The sequence below is a fragment of the Rattus norvegicus genome, chromosome 6 (assembly GCF_036323735.1).
Source record: "Rattus norvegicus strain BN/NHsdMcwi chromosome 6, GRCr8, whole genome shotgun sequence".
Taxonomy (NCBI): domain Eukaryota; kingdom Metazoa; phylum Chordata; class Mammalia; order Rodentia; family Muridae; genus Rattus; species Rattus norvegicus.
In genome coordinates this window covers 144016881-144040250 of record NC_086024.1, presented here as the reverse complement: position 1 = coordinate 144040250, position 23370 = coordinate 144016881, and the positions used below count along the sequence as shown (strand labels likewise).

General features: G+C 46.8%; 1 protein-coding gene and 2 long non-coding RNA genes across 6 annotated transcripts in view; 1 reads left to right on the top strand and 2 right to left on the bottom strand.

Moving 5' to 3' along the window:
* Window positions 1-23370, bottom strand: part of Ptprn2 (protein tyrosine phosphatase, receptor type N2) — a 752006-nt gene that overhangs the window by 294323 nt on the left and 434313 nt on the right. The window lies entirely within an intron of this gene.
* On the bottom strand, window positions 1443-22225 carry LOC108351315 (uncharacterized). Its single transcript, XR_001838605.3, has 3 exons — window positions 21990-22225; window positions 21135-21235; window positions 1443-11912 (listed from the first exon to the last, which is right to left on the bottom strand). It is a non-coding gene; the product is annotated as an uncharacterized LOC108351315 (long non-coding RNA).
* LOC134479492 (uncharacterized) lies at window positions 18626-20483 on the top strand. Its single transcript, XR_010052870.1, has 2 exons — window positions 18626-19480; window positions 19669-20483. It is a non-coding gene; the product is annotated as an uncharacterized LOC134479492 (long non-coding RNA).

Genomic DNA, 23370 nt, shown 5'->3' with positions numbered 1-23370 from the left:
TTTCCCTGCACCAACACTTCTGAAGATTTAACAGGAAAGCAAACAGCAGTTCAACTTTCCTCTTGAAAAAAAAAACTATCTGAAGTCTCATCCATAGCCTCTTGCCTCATGAGAGCTTTTGTAGACCACTCTGCAATGGAGAAGACACTTAAAAAGAAGAAGATCCAGCTGGTCCTTAGAGGGAAATGTTCCTTCTGTCTTGGAAACCCAGCAGAGAAACGGAATCCTGCTTCTTCAAGGAAGGAAGCCACCGAGACTAAGAATGCTCAAGCTGTTTTCCCCACACCATTTCACTCACTTGTTTTTGTCCCAAGGCAAGGATTCCACATTTCACCGCTCTGACGGGTTAGTACACAGATGAGAATATTTTAATTATTTAACTGTAACAGATATTAAGAACCGCCATCAGTCACTGTGAGCTCTAACAAAGCAGCAGTCAGCAGCCTAATGGATGCTCTGGTCACTGTGTAAGACTGAGAGCTGTAAAGAGTTAACTCGGAGTTAGGTGTTACCACGAAAGGTTAAATTAAAGAATACAGGGGTCAGTGAGATGGTCTGGTGAGTAAAGGTATTTGTACTGAGCCTGATGACCTGTGTTTGATCCCTCACATAGTAGAGATTCACATAGTAGGAGGAGAAAACTGACCCCTGCAAATTGTCCTCAGGTCTCCACATGTGCACCATGGCATGTAAATGTGCGCATGCACCACACACACACACACACACACACACACACACACACACACAGAGAGAGAGAGAGAGAGAGAGAGAGAGAGAGAGAGAGAGAGAGAGAGAGAGACGGGATGGAATAGTGCTTGCATGCACACAGTACATATACACAAACACATAGAAATCTTGAAGTGACCCTTGAGTGAGGTAAGTGTAGAGAGGAAGCTAGTATCAATGTATGGTGCCCAGGCTCACAAAATCTATTATGGGTAGCCAGGGCCCAGCCTGCTATATATGTGTGGTCCTCTGAGGGGAACATGCCACTGGGAGCAGGGAATGTGTTTGCATCTTCTGTGGGAAGGAAGTGGGAGGTGTCTGGCCAGTAGCTTTTATCGTGTACTTTGGGGATTTATGGGGAAAGACTCCTGAGCAGCCCTGGCCTTCCGTAGGAATTGTTTCTGTTTGGCTCAGATAGAGAGGATTAGTTTCCCAAGGGCAGAGCAATACAGTTGAGTTTCCCCACCAAGCTTCAGGGAAACCAGAGTGGGCAGTGTGGCACGTGCTGGATGAGTACTTCACAGTAGTTCTTCCTCTAAATAGACCCATAGGGGCCATCATCCCAAGTGACACCATGGACACAATGGAGGAAATGGCTCTGGGGTCCTGCCCTTCACTTAAGTAGCCATTAAGCTGCTCCCAACAGAGTCAGCCCACTTTTTTGGAATTCTGTAGTGTAACTTTTCTAAAGACTTGTGGTAGATGGAATGTTGAACGAGAGAGAGAGAGAGAGAGAGAGAGAGAGAGAGAGAGAGAGAGAGAGAGAGAGAGGAATGTTCTGGAAAGCATCCTGATATTTTTGCTTTTCCACCCTTTAGCCTCCACTCCTAAGGCCACAGAAGCCACCGGATGATAGCTCATAGCTCATAATCTGGATGAGAGCAGAGGCATTCTAAAACAAACCTAATGGTGTATATCTGGTTCCTTGAGGGACTGGTGCAAGCCATGGCATTATATGGTGCCCTTGGATAAAATTTCCAGGAAGGACCTGCCACCATCATTTATAGATCCACCATGGTCACATGAAATGGCCCTTATCCAATCAAAGACATTATGTTCCTACCTATGAAGTTCAATATCTCCACAAAGGATGAGTTAGATTCCCACTCTGAGATGTATCATCTCCCAAACATACAGAAGTCAACAGGGAGAGATTCCTAAAAGCAGCAAGAGGGAAGACATTTGTCACATGCAGTTTCTCACCAAAAGCCCAAGGGGCCTAAAAGCCGTGGGTGAGGTACTCAATGTGCACAGAGAAAATTAGCTGCCAATGAAAAATTCTGTGTCTAGCAAACACCATTCCTCAAAAGTGAGGCTGCATCCCAAAGTGATGCCCATCCGGAAGAAGCAAGAGTGTAAGGAGTCACAGAACCCATCTCCTACAAGAAGTCTGAAAAGGTGATCAAAATGTAACACCACCACAAAAGGCAGGGGTGGACTTTGGTAAAGAGAACAGCACAAGCATGAACATAGGACCCTGTAGTTTTGAGTTCTAGCTCTTCTTGTTTCCCATATGCTCCAGAAGATTGATTGCACAAAATGGCAGCTGTAAATCTATGTTAAGAGCACGTGGTGTGTAGAGGTAACATGAACCTAAACTGACATCAACTCATATTTTGGGAGAGATGGAATGTATGGAGACAAAGCACACTGATTTTGATACACTTGACACATTGAGCTGAAAACAGTGTGGCCCCTGGAGATGCTGGTCTAGTAGCCAGCTATTCCCTCAGCTAAAGAGGAGGGCCTTTTCCTTACACAACCAGCATTAAAGGGTTCTGATCTGCAAGGATGGATTCTGTGTGTGAACCAGCGTGTGTTGGGATTGTAGTCTGAGCAGGCTGGGTTTCGTTGCCCTAAGACGTTGGACACAAACTTCCGACTTGATTTGCAAGGTGGAGTCAAACTTAGGATCATTTTCTACTTGTCGAGTGGTTGACAGGGACACCTCTCACAGCAAACTCTCTGGGGCCAGAGGTATGTTATTAGAAAGTCAACTATGTAAAAACAAACATCGCTCTGAGCCGAACAGTGTTGACTCTGCCTGATGAGATGGTCTAATGACAGAGCTGGGCACAGTTGCATGTGTGTGACAAGTGTCCCTGACTGTTGACAGCACCCTCCACAGGAACCACACTTACTGGGTCCCAGTGGCCCCCTTGTTCTCCCAAGCTGATTCTTATCTTGGCGAAGCGTGTCTTCACGCTGGTAGGATGATCACACCTTGAACAGGATGAATCTCCGGTCCTATGTGACACTGGCCAGCTGCTAGCTGGCATTTTAAGCTCAAGAGCAGAAAGCTTTGTATTCTGCTGAAATGATTTAAGAAAAGCTTTAAGAAAAGGAAGAATCATTTCTGCAGATGGCTTAACGTCTTTTTCCTTTCTTAAAGTCACAGCTTCTTCCAATGGCCCCTCGCTGGGCTATGAGGGCAGTTTCAGGAGGGAGGAGGCAGGATACTTGGTCTTCATGTAGCTCTGCTGCAACTATGGCCACAGACCACCCCACCAAAGCTCTGTCCCTCTGACAGAGTGTCACTGACTCCACATTGCTCAGGTGACTGATTCCCTTGACCAGCTTCAGGATAGCTGGCTATTTATCCTTTGTACCTTTGTACTTTCTCTTCATGGCTACTGCCTGATGCCTGCTAGCTACTTACATACTTCACACACACACACACACACACACACGCACGCACGCACGCACGCACGCACACACACACACACACGCACACACACACACACACACACACACACACACCCCAGCTGCTGAGTTGTTATCCAGCCTATGCTTTTGTCATTTCTCCGTGTGTTTGTAATCTCTGTCTTTCCATCAGCAGAAATGTCAATCAAGCCTTTCTCAGATCCACTGTCACCTTTGCAGACACAGCTGGGGTTTGTCACCCTGACTGCACATGGATCTACCATGGGACTTTAAAAACTTACAAATTTCTTTGGCTTTCCCCAGAGAAGCTCAGTGAGAATCTCTAGGTGGAAGATGAAGCAGGCGGCAACCCCCCCCCAGGGGACAAAAGACTTCACTCCTCACCCAGGAAAGCAGGGTTTGGTCCTCCATCCTGCTCCAGTTCTGTCAGAAATACCAGACCAGGTTGCAAGGCCAGGATGCTGACAGGAGTGCAGTCCCTCTAGATGAAGCTAAGACCAGTGGGATTGGAGATGACTTGAAAATGACAAACACAACAAGAATTGTTACCTAGAGCAGGGAGAGGGAGAGGGAGAGGGAGGGGGAGAGGGAGAGGGAGAGGGAGAGGGAGAGGGAGGGGGAGAGGGAGAGGGAGAGGGAGAGGGAGGGGGAGAGGGAGAGGGAGAGGGAGAGGGAGAGGGAGGGGGAGAGGGAGAGGGAGAGGGAGAGAGACAGAGAGACAGAGAGAGACAGAGACAGAGACACAGAGAGAGACAGAGACAGATAGACACAGAGAGACAGACAGACACAGACAGACAGAGACAGAGACAGAGACACAGAGAGAGACAGAGACACAGAGAGAAAGACAGAGAGAGACAGAGACAGATAGACACAGAGAGACAGACAGACAGAGACAGAGACAGAGAGACAGACACAGACAGATACAGAGAGAAAGACAGAGGGAAGAGGGACACAGAGAGACAGAGACAGACACACACAACAGAGACAGAGACAGGCACAGAGACAGACACTCACAACAGAGACAGAGACAGAGAGATGGAGGGACAGAAGAGAGAGAGAGAGAGAGAGAGAGAGAGAGAGAGAGAGAGAGAGAGAGGGAGAGACCCAGTTCCTTGAAATATACCCAGATGTCAGATAGTCCATCAGCATTGGCTTTTATCTGACTTAAAAAAAATCATTTGCTTTAGAAATCACACCACTAGATAACCATGCCCAGCTTCTTACTCATTGGCTGTAAGGAGTGCTGAGCTCACCTGTGCTGAGCTGGGAAGATGGCTGCCAAGGCTTCCTTGGCAGAAGTCTGGAAATGCTTTAACCAGATCACCAACTCTTCCCTGGAATCTGGGATGCCAGGAGGGTAGAATGGGAGGAAAGGCTTGTCATCTCCAGACCCAGTGTCATGCCTCCTTTCTTCTCTGCCTTAGCCTTTCCCTTAGACTCTGCCCAGCTCTGCATGAGACACACCAGTCACCTGAGAACTGTTCTGTATAAGACAACAATATGGAGGACTTGGCCTGTTTCCACTGGAATAGATAGAGGTTCTTTCCCTCAGCACTTAAGTTTTTCTTATCAGTTCAAGCTCTTATAGCTCTTCATGACCCATCATAAAGCCAAGACAACTCTATTAACAGGGCATTTATGCAGAACTGACAGCAACAGAAGGAACTCAAGAGTTTCTTGGTGAAGCCACTGCCTGTTAGTCACCTCAGCTAAAAGGCAGGATACTGCCACAAGGGAAAGGAAACATCTTTAAGATCTCTACACAGAGTTCGGTGGGAAACCGGTCAGTCACTCCTTTCACTGCACAAGTATTCCCTCTGTCCCTCTTCAACCTCTCCTGCTTCCAGCAGAATTCTCACTGAAGGCCTCGCCTGCCTCCTGTGTCGTGTGCTTATATATTCTCTTTTCACACCACAGGCTTCCACCATCCTGTGTGAGGATAGATGAGGTGCAGGGCTACCTGCAAACCTCTGGGAAGATGCAGAGTGTGGCTGCCCCAGAGAGCAGTCCATGTGTGCTCCATTCTCTCAGGATGGGGTGAAGGATCACCTTGTGGGACCTTGTTCCTACAACTTGTGATCTTGGCCATTCCTTGTTTTGGGCTATACTCTATTAGGCCTCCTAAAGCAGTGTGCTTGTTGGCAGGTCTGGAGCAGGTATAGAGGGTGCTGATCACTTGTCTTGTGAAAGAGAAGCACTAATCACACACACACAGCACCTGCCTGCCTCTCTGCAGCTGTACTTCTCAAGTGAGTGCTTCTTACCCATCATGTCTGCAGCCCTCTGCTCTGCTGTCCCTGCAGCACCCATCTGCCTCATGGTCACCCTATATGTCCTGTTCATGTGCCCTGAATTGGGACTCTCCTTCACAGAGGACTAATCCTCTAAGGCAACTTGATGTTCGAGGCCATCTTCCTACACAGAACCGAGTTTGGTCCCTACCCATGGCAATGTTTGTGTTCAGACGGCCTCATCCTAAGACCTGTGAACCCAGTCTGGAAATGTACACTCTTTATATGTTGGTGTGGCCAACCTGTGGCCAGAGGATGGCCTGCTATGACAGGGCAGGGTTGCCATATCCAAGGAACCCCAGACTCCTAGGTTTAATGAATACAGGATGTACTCCGCAGTAGGAATAGCATAGACATGAGAAGCAAAAGAATGAACAGAAAAAGGAATGGAGGAGAAGAGGGGAAAATGCAGGAGCAATGTCAGGGGGTCAGCGTTTGGGGGGGCACTGTCTAAGGTTTTCTTCACCCTTTGACCTCAAGTGACGTGCATGTGATTGTGAGCATGCACACACATTAGAGCAGCCCCACTCAAGGTCCCATATATCCAGTTCAAAGGGCCATTTTCAAATGTCAGATTGATGGAGGTTCCAGCAAATGATGACCTGGTGTCAATTTCAAGCCCCAAGGGGGATTGTTCTGCATTTGACCTTAAATTACTTCATCCTTAATTCGCTCAGAGACCTTTAGATAGTGTGGGGTGGTGGGAGGGGGGCTATCATACACAGGCATATTTATGTGTGTATTTGTGTGCCCATGTAGTACATACACATGTTCTATGTAGCATGTATGTAGCATAATGAGCACATGTTTTGTGTGTGTGTGTGTGTGTGTGTGTGTGTGATGGTATATATAACTAATTTCATTTGTGTGCTGCATCATACGTGGTATATGCATATATGTGCCTATGTTATTTTGTATGTCTTTGTGTCTGTAATGTGATATAATGTGGTGTGTGTGTGTGTGTGTGTGTGTGTGTGTTTAACTATTCATGCCTAAACATACCTTAGTCATTGTTTTATTGCTATGAAGACATACTATGACCAAGGCAACTCATATAAAAGAAAGCATTTAACTGTGGGCTTGCTTACAGTTTCAGAGGGTTATTCCACTATTACCATGGTCGGAGCATGGTGGGAGCATGGTGAGAGCATGGTGAAAGCATGGTAGGAGCATGGTGGTGGCATGGTGGGAACATAGTGGGATCATGTGGGAGTATGCTGGGAGCATGGGAGAAGCATAGTGGGAACATGTGGGAGCATGTGGGAGCATGTGTGAGCATGACAACACTCATGGCACTGGAGCAGTAACTGAGAGCTACATCCTGATTCGAAAGCAGAAAGAACAACACTCAGACTGGTGTGGGTCTTTGAAACCTCAAAGCCACCCCCAATGGCATACTTCCTTCAACATGGTCAACCTCCTTTCTGAGTTCTGCCACTTCTCAAGTTCTGGTGACTAAATATTCAATTATGTGGGCCTATGGGGACCATTTTTACGGAAACCTCCACAGTGCACATGTATGTTTGGTTTATGTTACATGTGGTATGTGTGTTTGGTTGTCTGAGGCTGTGTGCATAGGTAGTTTGTATATTTGTTTGGGTGGGCATCTATATATGGGGAGACTGTGTCTGTGGTCTGTACGCATGTTTGAGTGGGTATCTATGCATGGGAAGGCTGGATCTCAGGATCAGGCAGCTATATGAAGTTACTCGGGCCTGCCTTAGCCTCCCACGGGCCTGCCTGCTTGGAACGAGGCCATTATTGGCTTGCAGTCTTCCCTGCAGGGAAAAGCTTTATGACAGATTTAGAACAAGTCGGGGTAATATGTCTAAATAGTCTCTAAGTTTTCAGCCATGGTTTCTCTTTATTTCTGTTAAACAGCATAGCGGTTGTGTGTGCTATTGCATGCATTTAAATGAAACTTAAAATAAGTCCAAATAATGGATTTCACAGGTCAAAGTTTTAGAATTTCTTGCACCGTCTCTACCTCCTATTTTGCAAGTCTTTGTCGTGTGCCTCGGAGTGGGCTGGATGGCTGGCACGGACTGTATGAGAGGAACCTCCTTGCTCTAAGAGAAAAACTGCAGCAACCCTTTGTATATACAGAGCAGTGCAGAACTTGGCAGCACAGGAATTACTGCTGTGACTCAGGAACGGAGTCCTGTGCTTCCTCTTCTTGATCCATTCAGCAGCGTCTCTGCCATAGCATTCTAAATCTGTGTGTGAACCAGGTAACTAACTAGACAACGAGGAACTAGGTAAAGAAACTCAACTCCAAGTACCACAGGTAAAGACAGTCCTATCAGTGGCACTCAATTTCTGGCAAGGACATTGAGTTCTACCTCCTTGGTCAGGTTCTTACCCGACCCATCAGCAGACAGGGAAGCCCTTCAGGAAACTGCTCGACCATCTCACCTAAGAGAGCAGCTTGGGTTGTACAGCTCTTTAGGACAGGTCTGTCCTGAGGTGATCAGCGACAGACTGCTGCCACTGGAAGCCAGGAGAAACTATCCTGGGACAGAGTCTGTCTTCTAATTACTCCTCATCATTTTACCTTTAAGTGGTAAGATAGAAGTCAGGAAAGAAAGGCAGGGAGGGTTACAGCTGCTGATTGCAGTGTGGTACCAGCACTGAAGGCCTGGGGACAGTGCCCAGCCTCCACATGCATCCCACACCCTATCAGCTGAGCCTTGGTGGCTCAGCATGTACCCAGATATGGAGTCTTTTCAGGCAAGAGGTTAAGAGACTCTTGGGCAGCATTCTGAAAATGTCCAGTAATTGGGTATAGCTTCTGGAAACAAAAGGTAGCCCTTTTTGTGTTTCTAAAGAGTTACAAGTCTGATGCCAGATAGAATCAGACAAATCTCAACAAAAGTGATCCCTGAATGAGGTACCAGCTGCAGGACACCAACCCAGCCCCCATGTGAGCCTCTGAGCCTTCAGTGCCTGTGTGTCTCCAGAAGGTCTCTTCTTCCTGAGTGCAGCAAAGAGAACTGTTATCAACTTTCTTTCTTTCTTTCTTTCTTTCTTTCTTTCTTTCTTTCTTTCTTTCTTTCTCTCTCTCTCTCTCTCTCTCTCTCTCTCTCTCTCTCTTTCTTTCTTTCTTTCAACAGTGTAGGGAACTGCTGGTTTTAAGCCAAGAGCATTCATGGTGAGCAACTAACACTCCCTGCTGGGCAGCAGGAACAGAAGTCTAGGGCCTGTGCTCAGAGACTCATCTGCAGAGCTGCAGGATGGGCTGCGGCAGCAGCAGGGCTCCCGGTACATCTGGGCCCATTCAGTAGATCGACATCACAGGGTTTTTTTTTTTTTCATGAGTGGAAGCACTTAAGCCCAGTCACCAGGCTCCATGTACCCTACCCAGCTGTGTGGTAAGAGGTGGAGGAACATCATGGGGTCTACAGCACAGAAGACTCCATGTGAAGGGGACGTTCTGTGGTCCCCTCTGGTCTCATTCCTGCCTGTCATATCAACCTGTGCCTCTGCTGCAACTTCAGTGGTGATGTGCCAGCAAAGGACAAAAGAAGTACTTACAGAAGTGAGGACAGGCGCTGAGATCATCTCTTCCCTCCCTGGAGGAGACTCATCAGCAGCCAAAAGAGCCAGGCAGACAGAAGCAGTCAAGCTTCAGAAACATTGTTTCAATTTCTAATAAAAAATCTTCTTTCCCAGAGGATACATTTTTATGTATGGTCTAATTTCTTTGGGCTCCCGAGCCCACGAATTGCAATGGATTTGCCTGAGTAGTTCATACTGAGTGTTAAAAAGAATTTGTTTTGATTGCCAGTATCTAAAGGGACCATGTAAACCTACGACGTAGCTAAAAAGGCTGAGTCACTGGCTCTCAAGGTTGCCTTGAAGCTTGTTTTACCAATCAGTGGTTGTGCCCTCTAGTGGCAGGGGTGGAAAACAAAAGGCGTGTTCCACCCATGGGAGGACCAGAAGGCAGACAACTAATGCAGACAGCAGTCTAAGCCCACGGTAACACCTGTAGGGAGACCGTGACACAGCGATGCATTTATTTACCTGTGTGCACTTCTGCGATCTGCAGTAGCCCCATTCTAAACCCAGTCCTTCTCCACAGCCCAGCCATTATATCATAACTATGAGACCGTGAAACACTGATATTTGCCGTCCACTTGAGCCTGAGTCCACACGGAAGAATCCCACAAGCACTGTGTAATGAGTGAATAAGAGGTTCTGAGGGCATGAAAACAAAGTCACCCCGAGAAGGAGCACTGGCAGCGTACTTGGCGGCTAAGAGATTAAAAATCAAACTACCAAACAGATTAATTCTTTTAACATCACTCACTATTATTTGGGGGATTCCAAAGGTAGAAAGGACACGGAAGCGCAGTGTAAGCAAGTGTATGCTAGCATTTGAATAACCCAAGGCCAACAAGGACAGGCTGTGCATCACAGAGCCACTTCTGACTTCTATGCAACGCTAGAAGAGAATCTGCTGTATTCTCTTGAGACTTCTGCGGAAGACCAAGCAGGGAGCATCCCAGCTCACTCCAAAATTGGAGCCACACGATGACGGTGCAAGAAAGAAACTTACAAATATCCCATATAAGCATCTATGTAAAACTGCTTCAAGATATACTAGCAGAGCAAACTCCACATTATAATAAAGGGATTATATAGCATCACTGAGGAAACCAGGGACGCAAGGACTAGTGGAGAATCTATTCCACTGATGTGCTGCAGGAACAAAAGGGGAGAAGTATCCGTGTGATCATTTCAGTTGATAGAGGAAAAACTATTTGATAAAATTTACCACCTTTTCATGACAGAAACTGCAACAAACGAGGAATAAAAGGAAACTTCTTCATGAACAAAGGTCATATACCAAACCCCATGATGTACTACTGAAACTACTTGACCTGGCTTGAAGTTGACCTGACTGGGGCAATGACGGAATTAAGGATGGACACACAGACACGTGTACGGAAAGGCTGTGATTGAGTGGGCCACGTGCTCTGACGGAGATGCAGCCTGGAAACACAATGTTTTTATCTTATATATCCGAATTGAGGAGGCAGTTTTATTGAATGCAGCTGATTGAGGAGGCAGGTTTAGCTAACCCCTGTATGGTTTCTGAAGGGAAGTAGTCTCAAGCTGCTCACACTGGGAGGAGGAGGAAGCTCAGTTGACATTTGACACATACCATCAACAAGCATGGGCAGACCGGGGAAGGCTCTACCATTCTCGCAGGTCAGAGGCGGTCAGGTCCACGGCATGACTCTGCTCATTCAATAACACACATTCACCCAGCACACCATCTGCTCTCCGTGCACTCACCCAGGACTTCCTCCACTCCCCACACGGCCCTAAACCACGAGCCAAAATAAGCCCTGCTTCCCTTAAAAGGTTTGTTGCCAGGCCACAGAGATAACAAAAATAACTAATATATTATCAACCTAAAAGTGTTCCTATACCTAAGAGCATTGCAAAGCAATAAAGACTAAGAGTTAATAAGAGTAAATATTTGGAAATTAAATGTCTGAGAAGGGTTTTGATATCTAGATATAGAAGCCCATCCTATTTAATAACAAAAATACCTTAATTTACAAATGGAAAAGGGATTTGAATCATCCCTTCTCCTAAGACATACAGAGCCAATGGGCACACAGGTAGGTGTTCAGCATCATAACAGTCAGGAGATGCAAACCAGAACCATGGATTCCACTCACCCGTGTGCTGGTTCCTATTCGTTGTCTAGTTTTATAATCACACACCTCTGGATGCCTTAACGCTACTGACCTCAGCACTGAAATTACTGGAAATATAAGATTTACCATATGAATGTTTAATCGGAGCAAACTGAAAGCTGAAACAACAGGAAAGTGACTAATTGGCTGCTGTTTAATTTACAGAGAGTCCATCATGAGAAAGACACCCAACCATGGGACACTGTCCTGTTCTTGAAGTACAGTATGATTTGGCCAACCGACTTCTTGTCTGCTTTTTGAAATTAATAATCAACATTAGTTACAGAATGAAGAGTCTAGTACTAGTCAAACACTCACATACATTTGCAGTTCATAGGAAACTACGAAGCAATTATGAGGGCGCTTATGCACTTTTCCGGGACGATACGCTTGCTCATGACAGAATGCAAAATGAGGAAACCCAAGGTTGAAATTCCGTGACGTCACACTCTTCATCATCTTGAATAACAGGCATTTGGAACTCTGCGGGGAGATGTGACAGTAACCAAGCTGACATCTGGAGAGGGGACCAGAAAGGAATATTACTTTCTCTTGTCGATTCTGTCTAAGAACTTTACAACACAGTCATACTATTATGGAAACCCAGCAGAAGAAAACAGAAGGTGGGAAGGAGGCACACTCTAGGAGTCAGGAGACCTGAGCTAAGCTCGAAGCATCCATCTCACCATGCTGTAACTTCAAATAAGCCCTTAAAAGCTCTGTTCAGTTTCCTGTTCTGCAGGATTTTGGGGGGTGAGGGGACTGGAGGCCTCCCTCCCAGGAGCACTCACATTTTCAGGCAATAAATTTACTACCCACCAGGGATCACTAGACTGTTTCTCTGAATAACATCTTCTGCCAGATTTACGGTTTGAACATTTCAGCAGGAACATGTTCTCCGCTCCCCAGTGCACAGGAGGTGGAGAACCCATTCAAGGCTGGGTGTAGGACACGTAGGTTCTGCTGCATGAGACCCTCAGATATTACTTTGGAACCCCACCTTCTTCTCTCTCTTCCTAATGAGAAGGTACTCAGATCTTCAGAGAGCACATCAGTGATGTGATCATGTGATTCTGTGCTGGGAGCCTGCTCCAGTGGGGGACACCGGCATACAGGAGGAGAACAATGAGTGATTTCAAGTTTGTGTCTTCTTTGTTTTGCAGAGTTGGGGACAGAGACACACTTTAAAAGTCCACTTGGTGGGACAGCACATGTGACTTAGCACCGTGGTTTCTGGTTGTGATGAAATCACCATGTTGCCAGGATAAGATGTGGGTTCAATCATTACATCTGAGTGCAGGATATTGTTCTGGTCCTGTCCTGCTCTGCATTGTGCTCAGGTGCACAGAGTATCACCTTGGTAAGCTTGGACACCAGCAGATTTTGCCCGACAGCAATGGTTCTTTGTCAACCTCCTTAATACTGTAACCCTTCACAGTTCACATTGTGGTGACTCCCAAGCCTAAATTTATTTTCGTTGCTACTTCATAACTGTAATTTTGCCACAGATATGAATCATAATGTAAATATCTGATATGCCGGCCCTGTAAAAGGGCTGCTCACCCCCCTAAGAAGTTGCAACTCACAGATCGAGAAATGTTCTCTGCAGCTCTGTCTTTTTTTTTTAATTTTGATTTTTGTATGTTTAGACAACAAGTCCCACAGCTGTCACCTGTACCATCTGTCACTCTAAACCTGCCTGGAGTCAGGCCCACTCTATAGGCAAAAGGTGTTGGAGACACTGGCTGAGAATGGAATAGAAACGGTTTCTTGGGAAGATCTAGATGGTCCCCACCATGGCAGTGGCATTCACAGTGCTTGTTCTTGTATGTAGAGTTGGCTGGCATTCAAAGCAAGCCAGTTCAGAACAGTGCCAGCCCAGGTCCAGAATCTGCAAGCACGACCACCGTGGATCTTACTCTGAGGGAGTTTATTATCCTGTATGGCGAAGCCCATGGGACTTCTCAATTTACCTCTCACTGTTCAAATATTCTTGGATGTAGTAGTCGAGACTTGGAGATGAATATCCCCAAGCTTCTTGAGGTTGGCAGGTCATTGGAAAGACCCATGATTCTATCTTCTCTCCTGTCTGAAATGGCCATGAACTGCCTGCCTCACAGAGCCACACGGGGATAGAAAGACTGGATGCACAGCAAGCGGCATGCAGAGGGTCTGTGCGCTCAGGACCCAGTTCTCGCTCTGTATCACCACTGAGGACATGCAGTGTAACCTATGGCAGTGCTGTGGCACCCAGTAGGCTCTTGGTGGATTTCACGAAGGAGGTCCCTTTCCGTGTTCATGTGGACAAACTTGGCAGAGAAGTTCAGACAATCGAGAGGTGGAAGACTGACAATTTATCACCTGGAAAACTTAGGCAGAACATACTAGAACTAATGGCAAAAGCAAGGTTTCTCAGCAATGAACAGGTTTTCATTACTGGAAACAGCCCTGTGTTCCAGGACTAAAGTAATTAAGAATCGATTCAGTTTTAGTTTCCTTTAAGCATGACATCTGTGGCTAAGGTGTAATTCCTGAGAAGAATTACACAGGGCCTGAGTTGCATACATCAGCGCGGTTGCTAAATAGCCCATTAGCCTGGATTTAATTGCTCTGCCTTGTCTCCGAGCATGAGCTCGGTAGACACAGTGGATTCCCACATTCCGTGCAACCGGGATGGAAGGCAGAAACCACTATGGCTTGGGTCAGAACTGGGATTCCCTGGCCTGTGGTCAGGTTCATACATCTATTCCTAAAGCAGATAGATGCCCTTCTGAGTAAGGTCGCTTTATGTAGCTAGCATCTCTGGCGAGGTGGTCACGCTCCAGACATGACAGTGCGGTCAGTTCTGGTTAAAGTTGGTTTGCATTTACCACTCCATTCCAACATCAGAAATTGCTGCACCTACCAAGTTAATTTCTAGCAGTCAATCCTATTTAAATATTACTTGTCTTAACTTCCAATATCACCTCATGTTTAAATAAATACTGTTCTATGCAGGTCTGGTCCTACCCCTCGGGCTGTTGGGATGGTTCCAGTACTCTAAGGGACTCTGATCCCCATCTAGGTCTAGTACCAACTCACTCACTACCTGGTCTTGGACATCATCATTTTTACAGAGACATGGCCCTAGGGCACACAGTAGGATCACCTGAGGTACTTTAGGGACACAGAAGCTGGGTCCCACTCCTGAGCCTGATGCATTAGCCTCAGTGTGGGACCCAGAGTCCACGTGTTGAACATCCCAACATGTGGCTGGCAAGTATAACAGAGAGAAACGTTCTAGGAAAGTTATCAGGATAATTAGTTGACATTTGGCCCTCATGTTCAAGGGCAAGGTCACTTAGAAAAAAAATCACTTCAATTAGTCAAGACAATCAAATTTGGAGCTAATTTTGGTTCCAGGGAAATTAGTCAACTTGTAGGGACATGACACGGGGCATGGGTCCTGAATGGCCTTGAGCAATTCTTCCTCCTCTGGAGCCATAGCTGTCAGATGTGACACATACCGGTCTCCATCAGGCCTAACCTGTGAACAAAATGTTGAATGGTGACTTTGCCCATGACACTCAATCCTGTTTGTCCTTGGAACAGTGTTCAGCATGTTGGATAAGCCCCTTTCTGCCCCTATTTTTTAACTGTGCTTCCAGTCTAGCTTTGGCTTGTGAGTCCAAGAAATGGGGGTCAACATGCAACGTGCCTCCAGACAGCATGTGAGAGCAACTGTCCATGCTTGGATGAGGAGAGGGAAGAAGAGGTTCACACAAGGTCTGAGGCATGAGCAGCTTTGTTCTGAGCCATGTTTTCCTTTAGTAAGAAAATCCTAGAGAGCTCAGGACACCAGAAGTGAGCTCCACAGAGGGGAGAAGGAGACAAGTACGTGAGAGCCCTGCCTTGGGGATTCGTCGAAAGCATGTGACTGCTGCTCACTGTCTTGGTGTGTTTGGCTGGGTCTCATCTACATGGCTGAGCAAGAGAGTACTATGGATTCTGGGTTAGAGATTAAGCCTCTGAGATTTGCATCTGTGGTAGAGGAGCCCAGAGTTCTGGTCCTCACTTAGGGGCAGGTGAGAAGGAATAGGTGCCTCCCATTCGAATGCTACTATACAGTTCAATATGTTTGGTTTCCATGTGATGCTTAACACTGAATAAAGCTCTTAAAAATATAAGACAAAAAGGGGGGAGGGGAGACAGAGTGCAGGACTGGTCTGCCCTCTTTAAACCAAGATACTGACCCTAGGAGAATTATCAGATACCAAGGGGAGGCAGGGCAGCAGCAAAAGCAGCGGGGAGGGCTATGAAGCCGACAGCGGGGTTCTGCTTATTCATCTCAGTTTTTCTGCTCCGAGCAGTTGCCTCCAGTCATCTCATGGAGCTTGATTTCTAACACTTGTGAACAGTGTGTGGCTTTATTCCTCGGTGCCTCCAGTTTATAGATGCAGCTTTTTAGAGACTGTTGGAACACAGCAGTTGTGAACTATCACAGAAAAGGGGGCCGGGGACGCAGCCCACCCTAGCTCCTGAGAACCCAGCACTCTGGGTTGACTTGTGATGGCCACTCTGGGAAGATGTGTTGTGAGGTGTGACGGGGTTTGCCGGGTGACTGCATACCTGGCCCTTGAATTCAGAGTCACGAGGAGCAGATTCTATAAGCTGGCGTCTCCCTGGCTGTGTGAACAGTGTCTGTGTTCTTCTCAGCTCATTATACCCTCTGTGTTCTCTAGCCACAGAGGTTGCCGGCATCCCTCATGCTGCACTCTTGTGTACAGGGCCTCGTGTGCATCGGTGAGCAGGTTTGGGTGCAAAGTAAACGGTGGAGAAGCTTCTGATCTCAGGAACTCTGGGGTTCAGGACCCACCATCATAAATGGTGAGCAGCAGCACCCCATGTCCTAGCATAGTCGAGGACCTTTAAGGGTCACCTTGTCTCTTTAGATGCCACAGGAGACAAGCAGCACTGGAGTCTGATATCCCACTGATAACTCTCTGGGGTCTCTAGCAGGTTGGATCCTGTCTGAGGATCTCCTCACTGTTGATATGACCTGAATGCCTTTGTCTTTTCAAGTGAGTTCCTGAAATCATTCCACATACTTTTATAACCACCAGGGGGAAAAAAGATGAAGGGAAAAAAGAGAAAAGAAACTAAGCTGATATTTGTAATTTATATCTATGAGAATTAATTTCATATCCTAGGGTGTTAGCAGGAACAGGTGGGTAAACACTGGACCCTGTGGCTCAGGGAGGTCCCTGGAGAAGCAACCCCTTTCTGTTGTCAGTGGAAGAGGAAATCACGGAGAGCTCCTGCCCTATGGAGTCTCCAAATGATTTTCTTTCTAAATTGAGACTTAAGTTTTAATCCAGGCAGGATTATGGGGGCCTGCACTCCTCTGTAAGGAGCCTCATCTGTGTGATCTACACGTCAATACTTCACCTTCCAAATGCCTGGAGTTATTTATGTATAGGCACTTTTCATGATGCTACATCAAAGGTTAGATTCAGGAGTAGGGGAGAATCTCCGTTTCATCAGGATCTCCTGGGAAGAAGGATGTGGTGGTAACCATGGAAACAGGAGCAGTTGGAGAGAGGTTTAAAGAAGGATCTGGGCTGCAGTGTGGAGAGAGCAGGGATATCCCTAAGGCTCCAGTCAGAATGGACGGAAATAGGGTCTCTCAGGCAGGGCAAGTGGAGGTCTGATTTAGACAATATTGTCACGTGTGTGGAGGGTGCTAGGAGTACTGGCAGGAGGTGTGTCCCAGCTGGCACAAACTTGAATTACCCATAGAGAAGGATGTCAACTGAGAAAACGCCTCCATCCAATTTCTGCAGGACATTTTCTTGATTAGTGATTTATGTTGAGGGTCCAGCCCATTTTGGGTGGTACCACCCCTGGGCCTGTGGTCTTGAGTTGTATAAGGTAGGATGAACAAGCCATGAGGAACAAGCCAGTAAGCAGCACCCTTCCATGAGTTCCTGCCCTGATTTCCCTTACTGATGGCCTGTTACCTGGAAGTGTAACCTAAAATACACCATCTTAACCCCCCGAAGTGCTTTGGCCATGGTGTTTTATCACAGCAACAGAAGCACTAATTAAGACTAGGAATGGGCCTGAGGACTCAGTTCTCTACACTTTCTTGTGGGAAGAACTGATAGGAGAGAGAGTTGAGAGACAGAAGCACCCACAAAGCTTGGAAGGAAGAGGAGCCAACATGGAAAACACAGAAGGACCCAAGACAGGAGAAATAACAGCACACAGGTCTCCCAAGGCCAGCAGAATTCCAGACATGGGGGAGGGCATGTGTGTCTCATAGAGCCACCACAGAGGGCCAACCCAGGATGGAGGTCACTGGAACATGAGGATGTGACCTTAGGGGCAAATGCAGGGGCTCGGCTCTTAAAAGCACTTGGGAATACTGGGAAACACTGAACTTCCCCATGCCAACAGAGAAGCCCAACTAGCTGGTGCTCTAGCTGTTACTGGATAGAGCTGTTCTAAATTACAGATGATGAATACGCCTAAAGCAGTTTCTACCTTGGCTCTGTGACTTCTCGGGGGGCTAAATGTCCATGCTTGCTGACACTTGTATTATGGTTGGCCTGCACATGAAGAGATCCCTCTGAGTTCCCTATCAGCAAAGGTGACCATGACCAAACCTGGTGAGGGAACAATGGCCTGGAGCAATAGCCACCAATCCAGTTCTAGGGTCTGACATTCGTGAAGGCAACAGAGCATGTCAGCATTTGGACAGCCAGTGAGTGAGTCAGGGAAACTAAGTTTGAACATCTTCACACAGACAGGGCATCCTCTGTAAGCCAGGGGGACCAGGACCTATGAGGACAAATGTCTGGCACAAGGGGGAGGAAGGGGCTGGTCATGGTAGCTACTATGATCCTTCACCCAAGTGTGACCTTTAAAGGTAATCTGGGGTATCCATGCCACAGGGCACCAGACACAATAGCCAGGAAACTTGGCTCTGAGATTTGTTCAAGGGTAGAGCATTCCGAGGCCTCTAAAAGGGATATGATGCAAAGCCTCCAGTGGCTGCTCAAGGCCATGGATGTGGCCAAGTACCTAGATTTTTGTGCTAATTTACCTAGGAGGAAAGTTAGTTTGTGGGGCTGGAGAGATGGCTCAATGATTAAGAGCACTGGCTGCTCTTCCAGAAGTCCTGAGTTCAATTCCTGGCAACCACATGGTGGCTCACAACCATTTGTAATGGGATCTGATACCCTCTTCTGGTATGCATGAAGACTGCTGCAGTGTACTCATATACATAAAATAAATGCATAATTCTTTTTTAAAAAGTTAGCTTGTGAACTAGCACAGTAAGAGATAACCAACACCCATGATAAAGTAGAAGAACAGTTGTGACAACACACTGACATTGGCTGTAGACAATTGAAACAGGGAAGGTGAACCGTGGATGAGTGTCATTGTACATCTAGTTCCTAGCAGCAATGTCACCAAGACAGCAGAGAGGTGTGTTTGGCCCCCATGTGTTTTCTATTCCAGTTCACACTGGGTCTCCTGTTGGCCCCGTCAGCCCCCACTGTCTCTGCAAACCTCTTGACTGGACTAATCTTCATCCAATTCATTAGCGTCATAGTCATAGCCACATTCTGAGTCAATGGTCCTGTGTGTCAGACTCCACCCCATCTGCTAGCTCCTCTGTCCAGGCTACCCCTCTGGCTGCCTGGCACACTCCCCGATGCTTCAGAAGCCCCAAAGCCTCACCTCTCCTGTGAACACATACTAGGATTCTACAGAAAGCTTCTCCATCTTGCTCCCAGCTGTGCCTGTGTATAGTTTTAATAATGTGTGTACATTGCAGCCTGTCCTAGGCATGAGGGTGTCCCTTTATTGGTTGTCTAGAAATCACATTTCAGAGCAGAGCCCTATATTTTGTTTGTCTGTAGTTGGATTGAATACTTTTACAATGGATAAATTAAAATTTGCCACACAGATCCCTAGAAAAGAAAATGATTAATGATTTTCCCTTCTAACTCATCATGAATTCTAAATTGAAGACTTTTGGAAAGAAGATGAACTCGAACATCAGAACATTGAACTCGAACATCGGAACATCAAATGGTGAGTCCAGGGACCCAACCTGCTTGGGCTGAATGTGTCAGGTTCAGGTGTCAGTACATTAAAAAGACTACGCTAGCTGCGGTGGGTTTTTAAGACTCTCGGTTGATAAGTAAAGATCTCCGAGTTCCCAATGCCACTTGGAAGTAACAACCTAATCATTATTAATTCCTCTGGTATTTCTGTGACAGCTTTAATCACAGCAAATGCACCTGATGTAAATGGAGAATCTGGGACTCTCGGAATGCCCCTCGGCACTCAACATTAATTAACTGGGGCATCACGCAGGACTGCCATCCGCCTCATGATGAAGTGTGTTCTTGCACACTCTGATTAAGACACAAATGCCAAGCTGATAAAGACCATGGTAAGAAGAGAAGGCTCACCTGCTGGGACACAGCAACAGATGAGGCATTGAATATGCACAGCCCGGCCAGGATGACTTCCACCCAGCAAGGTGGAGCATCCCGGAAGCGAGTGACAACAGAAAACGAAGAGTGAAATGTTCTTCCTGTGGCTCATCCACTGCCGGCATAGGTACAGACGTAATTTAAAAGATACACTTATGTTTATTGATGTGTCTCTGTGTGTGCCTAATGAGGTTACTTATACCATGTGAATGCTGGCACACTCAGTGGCCTAAGGAGGGTGTTAAGTCTCCTGAAACTGGAGTTGCAGGTAGTGGCGAGCCCTCTAAAATGGGATGGGTGCTTAGAACTGAATCCAGGTCCTCTACCAGAGCGGCAAGTGCTTTTACCTGCTGAGCCAACTACCAGTCCCCAACATTAAGTTTAAAAGGTTTATTAAAGGATGGCAAGACAGTTCAGCTGGTGAAAGTACTTACTGCCAAGCCTAACAACCTGAATTTAATCCTTAGAACCCACATTGGTGGGAGGGGAAAACCAACTGTCTTCTGCCCTCCACACATGCACCACGGTGTGTACATATTCATGAATGCATAGACACACCCATATACACAAAACAAATAAATAATTTTCATGTTAAACACTTTGCAAAAGAAAAGAGAATCCATAAAAATGGGATGTGATGGGATGTGTGTGTGTATGTGTGATGTGTGTGTATGTGTGTGTGTACATGTGTGTGTGTGTGTGTGTGAGAGAGAGAGAGAGAGAGAGAGAGAGAGAGAGAGAAAGAGAGAGAGAGAGAGAGTGTGTGTACATGAGAACTATGGAGCAATGCTCAGGTGCTAACCGGTTTTTATTTCTTTAGGTGAATATTTTGTTTCCAGAGAGAAACTGTCTGCCCTCTCAGGGTAGCAGGATCCCCACCACCCATCACTTTGCTTTTGGGAGATGAGCAGGCACAGTGCTTGGTGGCACAGCTGCGTGCTGTGGTGTTGTTTATCAGCATAGGGTCCCCAGCCAATGACACCAACATCATGACGGTATGCTAGCTACAGTTGTGCAGGTCACCCTGGCTTCTTCTGCCAGTTCAACTTCAGGAGCACCAACAGCACAACCAGATGGGAAGCTATACACAAGGAATTCATGGGACCGGGTGGCCTCATCTTTGTAGAAAGACCCCCATGTTGGTGAGGGAGGAGGGTTGGGAGTAGTAAGTGAATGGAAATGGTGCTGGCAGGAAACAGGGCCACCCAGGACCAACAGCAGGGACCAAGCAACAGCATTGTGAGTACCTAGCTTGTGATCATCATCGTCATCATCATCATCATCATCATCATCATCATCATCATCATCAGTAGCAGCAGCAGCAGCAGCAGCAACAGCATCCTGGTTTCTATAAGACAGTGTTTCCCAAGCTGTGTGGTGTGACCCCACCCAGGGGTCACATCAGATATTCTGTATGTCATATGTTTACATTACAACTCATAACAGTAGGAAAATTACAATTATGAAGCAGCAATGGTTGGGGTCACAACAACATGAGGAGCTGTATTAAAGGGTCACAGCATTAGGAAGGCGGAGAACCAATGCTTTTCGGTATGGGACCCTGTGTCTGTTCTTCTGATGTTCAAATGCAGTCACTTGCTCAGGGACCAGGAATGGCAGAAACAACAGAGCCTATGTAGGCCATACTCATCCTGCTCTGAAAGGCTTCCTGACACAGGGGAAGAGAAGAATGAGACAAGGGAGTGCCTGTGGTTAATGATTTAAGAAAATGGTTGGGCCCAGCTTGGCCCAGTAGATGTCACATTTACCTACCCTGAATCACTGTCACCTCCAAGCATCAGTACTCTGCCTCTATTTCTCTACCCCAAATTCTGACCAGGGTTTAATCTAAGATTTCTAACACAGATTAGACACCATTGCTGTCCTTATGTCTAAACTCATCTCCCTTTGCAACCTTCAAATTTCCCAGTGCCAGTAGCATTAGTCAACCCTGAGTATGTCCTGTTGGAGAAGCAGGCACAGTGTGAAGCCCTCAGAATGTCATGTGCTGATGAGCAGGCACAGAGGGAGGCTTCAGCCACAACCCTGGAGATCTACCAAGACCCATCTGTCTACCCCTCTGTATTATCTACTCTACTCACTGTTGTGACAAACACCTGTTAGGCAGCAATTTACGGGAGGACGTGTCTCTTCTGGCTCATGAGTGAAGGATACAGCTCATTATATAGGAGGAGGCATGGCAGCTGGCACAGCTTTCAGAGGAAAAATAATGGTAAGTCTGCTTGCTCTCATTTCTAAAGATCAGGAAGCAGAGATAGGACAGAAAACAACTCTTGGTATTCTGTGACCCAATTTCTCCAGCCAGACTCCACCTCCCGAACAGTCTCCCCATCCCTCCCACCCAAAACCCACTGCTGCCAGCTGAGGACAAAGTGTGCAAACACACAGACCTATAGGGACATTCCATACTGAACCATTCCACCATCTGTGGCCAGCGTCACCCGGATTGACACTGTGCTACGGCCATTCCTTACTGTCAAGAAGAGCACAGGTTTGCCTGGTATCTTTCCTGTGCCAAGAAGTGTATCAGGCAGCACCCTTTGGACCTGTCCTCTCTTCTGCACTCCTTTCAAGCAGCCCCGGGGTCCCTGGGTGTGCCTGAGAAAGCTGGGGGCCTGTGGGGATTCTGTCTACAACAGTTCACAGACTGGGCATGAAGAGTTACCCAGAGCTAGGTCTGTCAGAGCAGACACAGGTACAGGAACTAGAGAAACAAAGCATCAGATGTGTGGCGAAATAGTCCACGCAACAGTGAATGACCTGCTTCCCGATACTGGAGCAAGAACACACTGGGTATTATAAGACAAGAGCATAGAAGAGACAACTACATTCCATGAAACCTCCTCTAAGCCCAAAGGCAGGGATGCTTCTATCTGAGCGCTCATCTCAGGGTCCACATAGACTGAAGGGGTGAGAGCAGAAGCATCCAGCATATGTCACCTAGGGAAACACCAGTGAAATCAGCCTTCAGCAGGTCATCTCTACTTTACATAACTTCGCTTTTTAGCATGGAATTCTCCCTAAATAAAATAGAGTCAACTTCATCCCTCCCACAAAAGATGCTTGACTCAGGACTTCCTCACGCAGGCACTCCACTTCCTGGGGCCGAGACCCCAGAGCCTGGAACCGTCCCTATTATATATGTATTACTCCAGTGGCCACTTCTTATGAACAGCTGCCAAGAGAACTTCCACGTGGCCTCTGTTCTCCCCTACTTTGTTCTGAGTCTTTGACCTTAGCTCCATGTTAGAAATCTAGTCCAAGGCTTGCTCAAGGGACCATATTCTTCCTGAAGTTTAGCTTAGAAATTCCGTAAGGGTAGAAATGTCTGCCTTTGTCCTGCACTTTAATGCACATACGCAATGAGAATGAGGCCACCAAGCCTGGCTGGAGATCCACCTCGTATACTTCACCTCTGCACATCTTGAAGTGCCTGAACAGGAGCTTCTATTTACACACTCA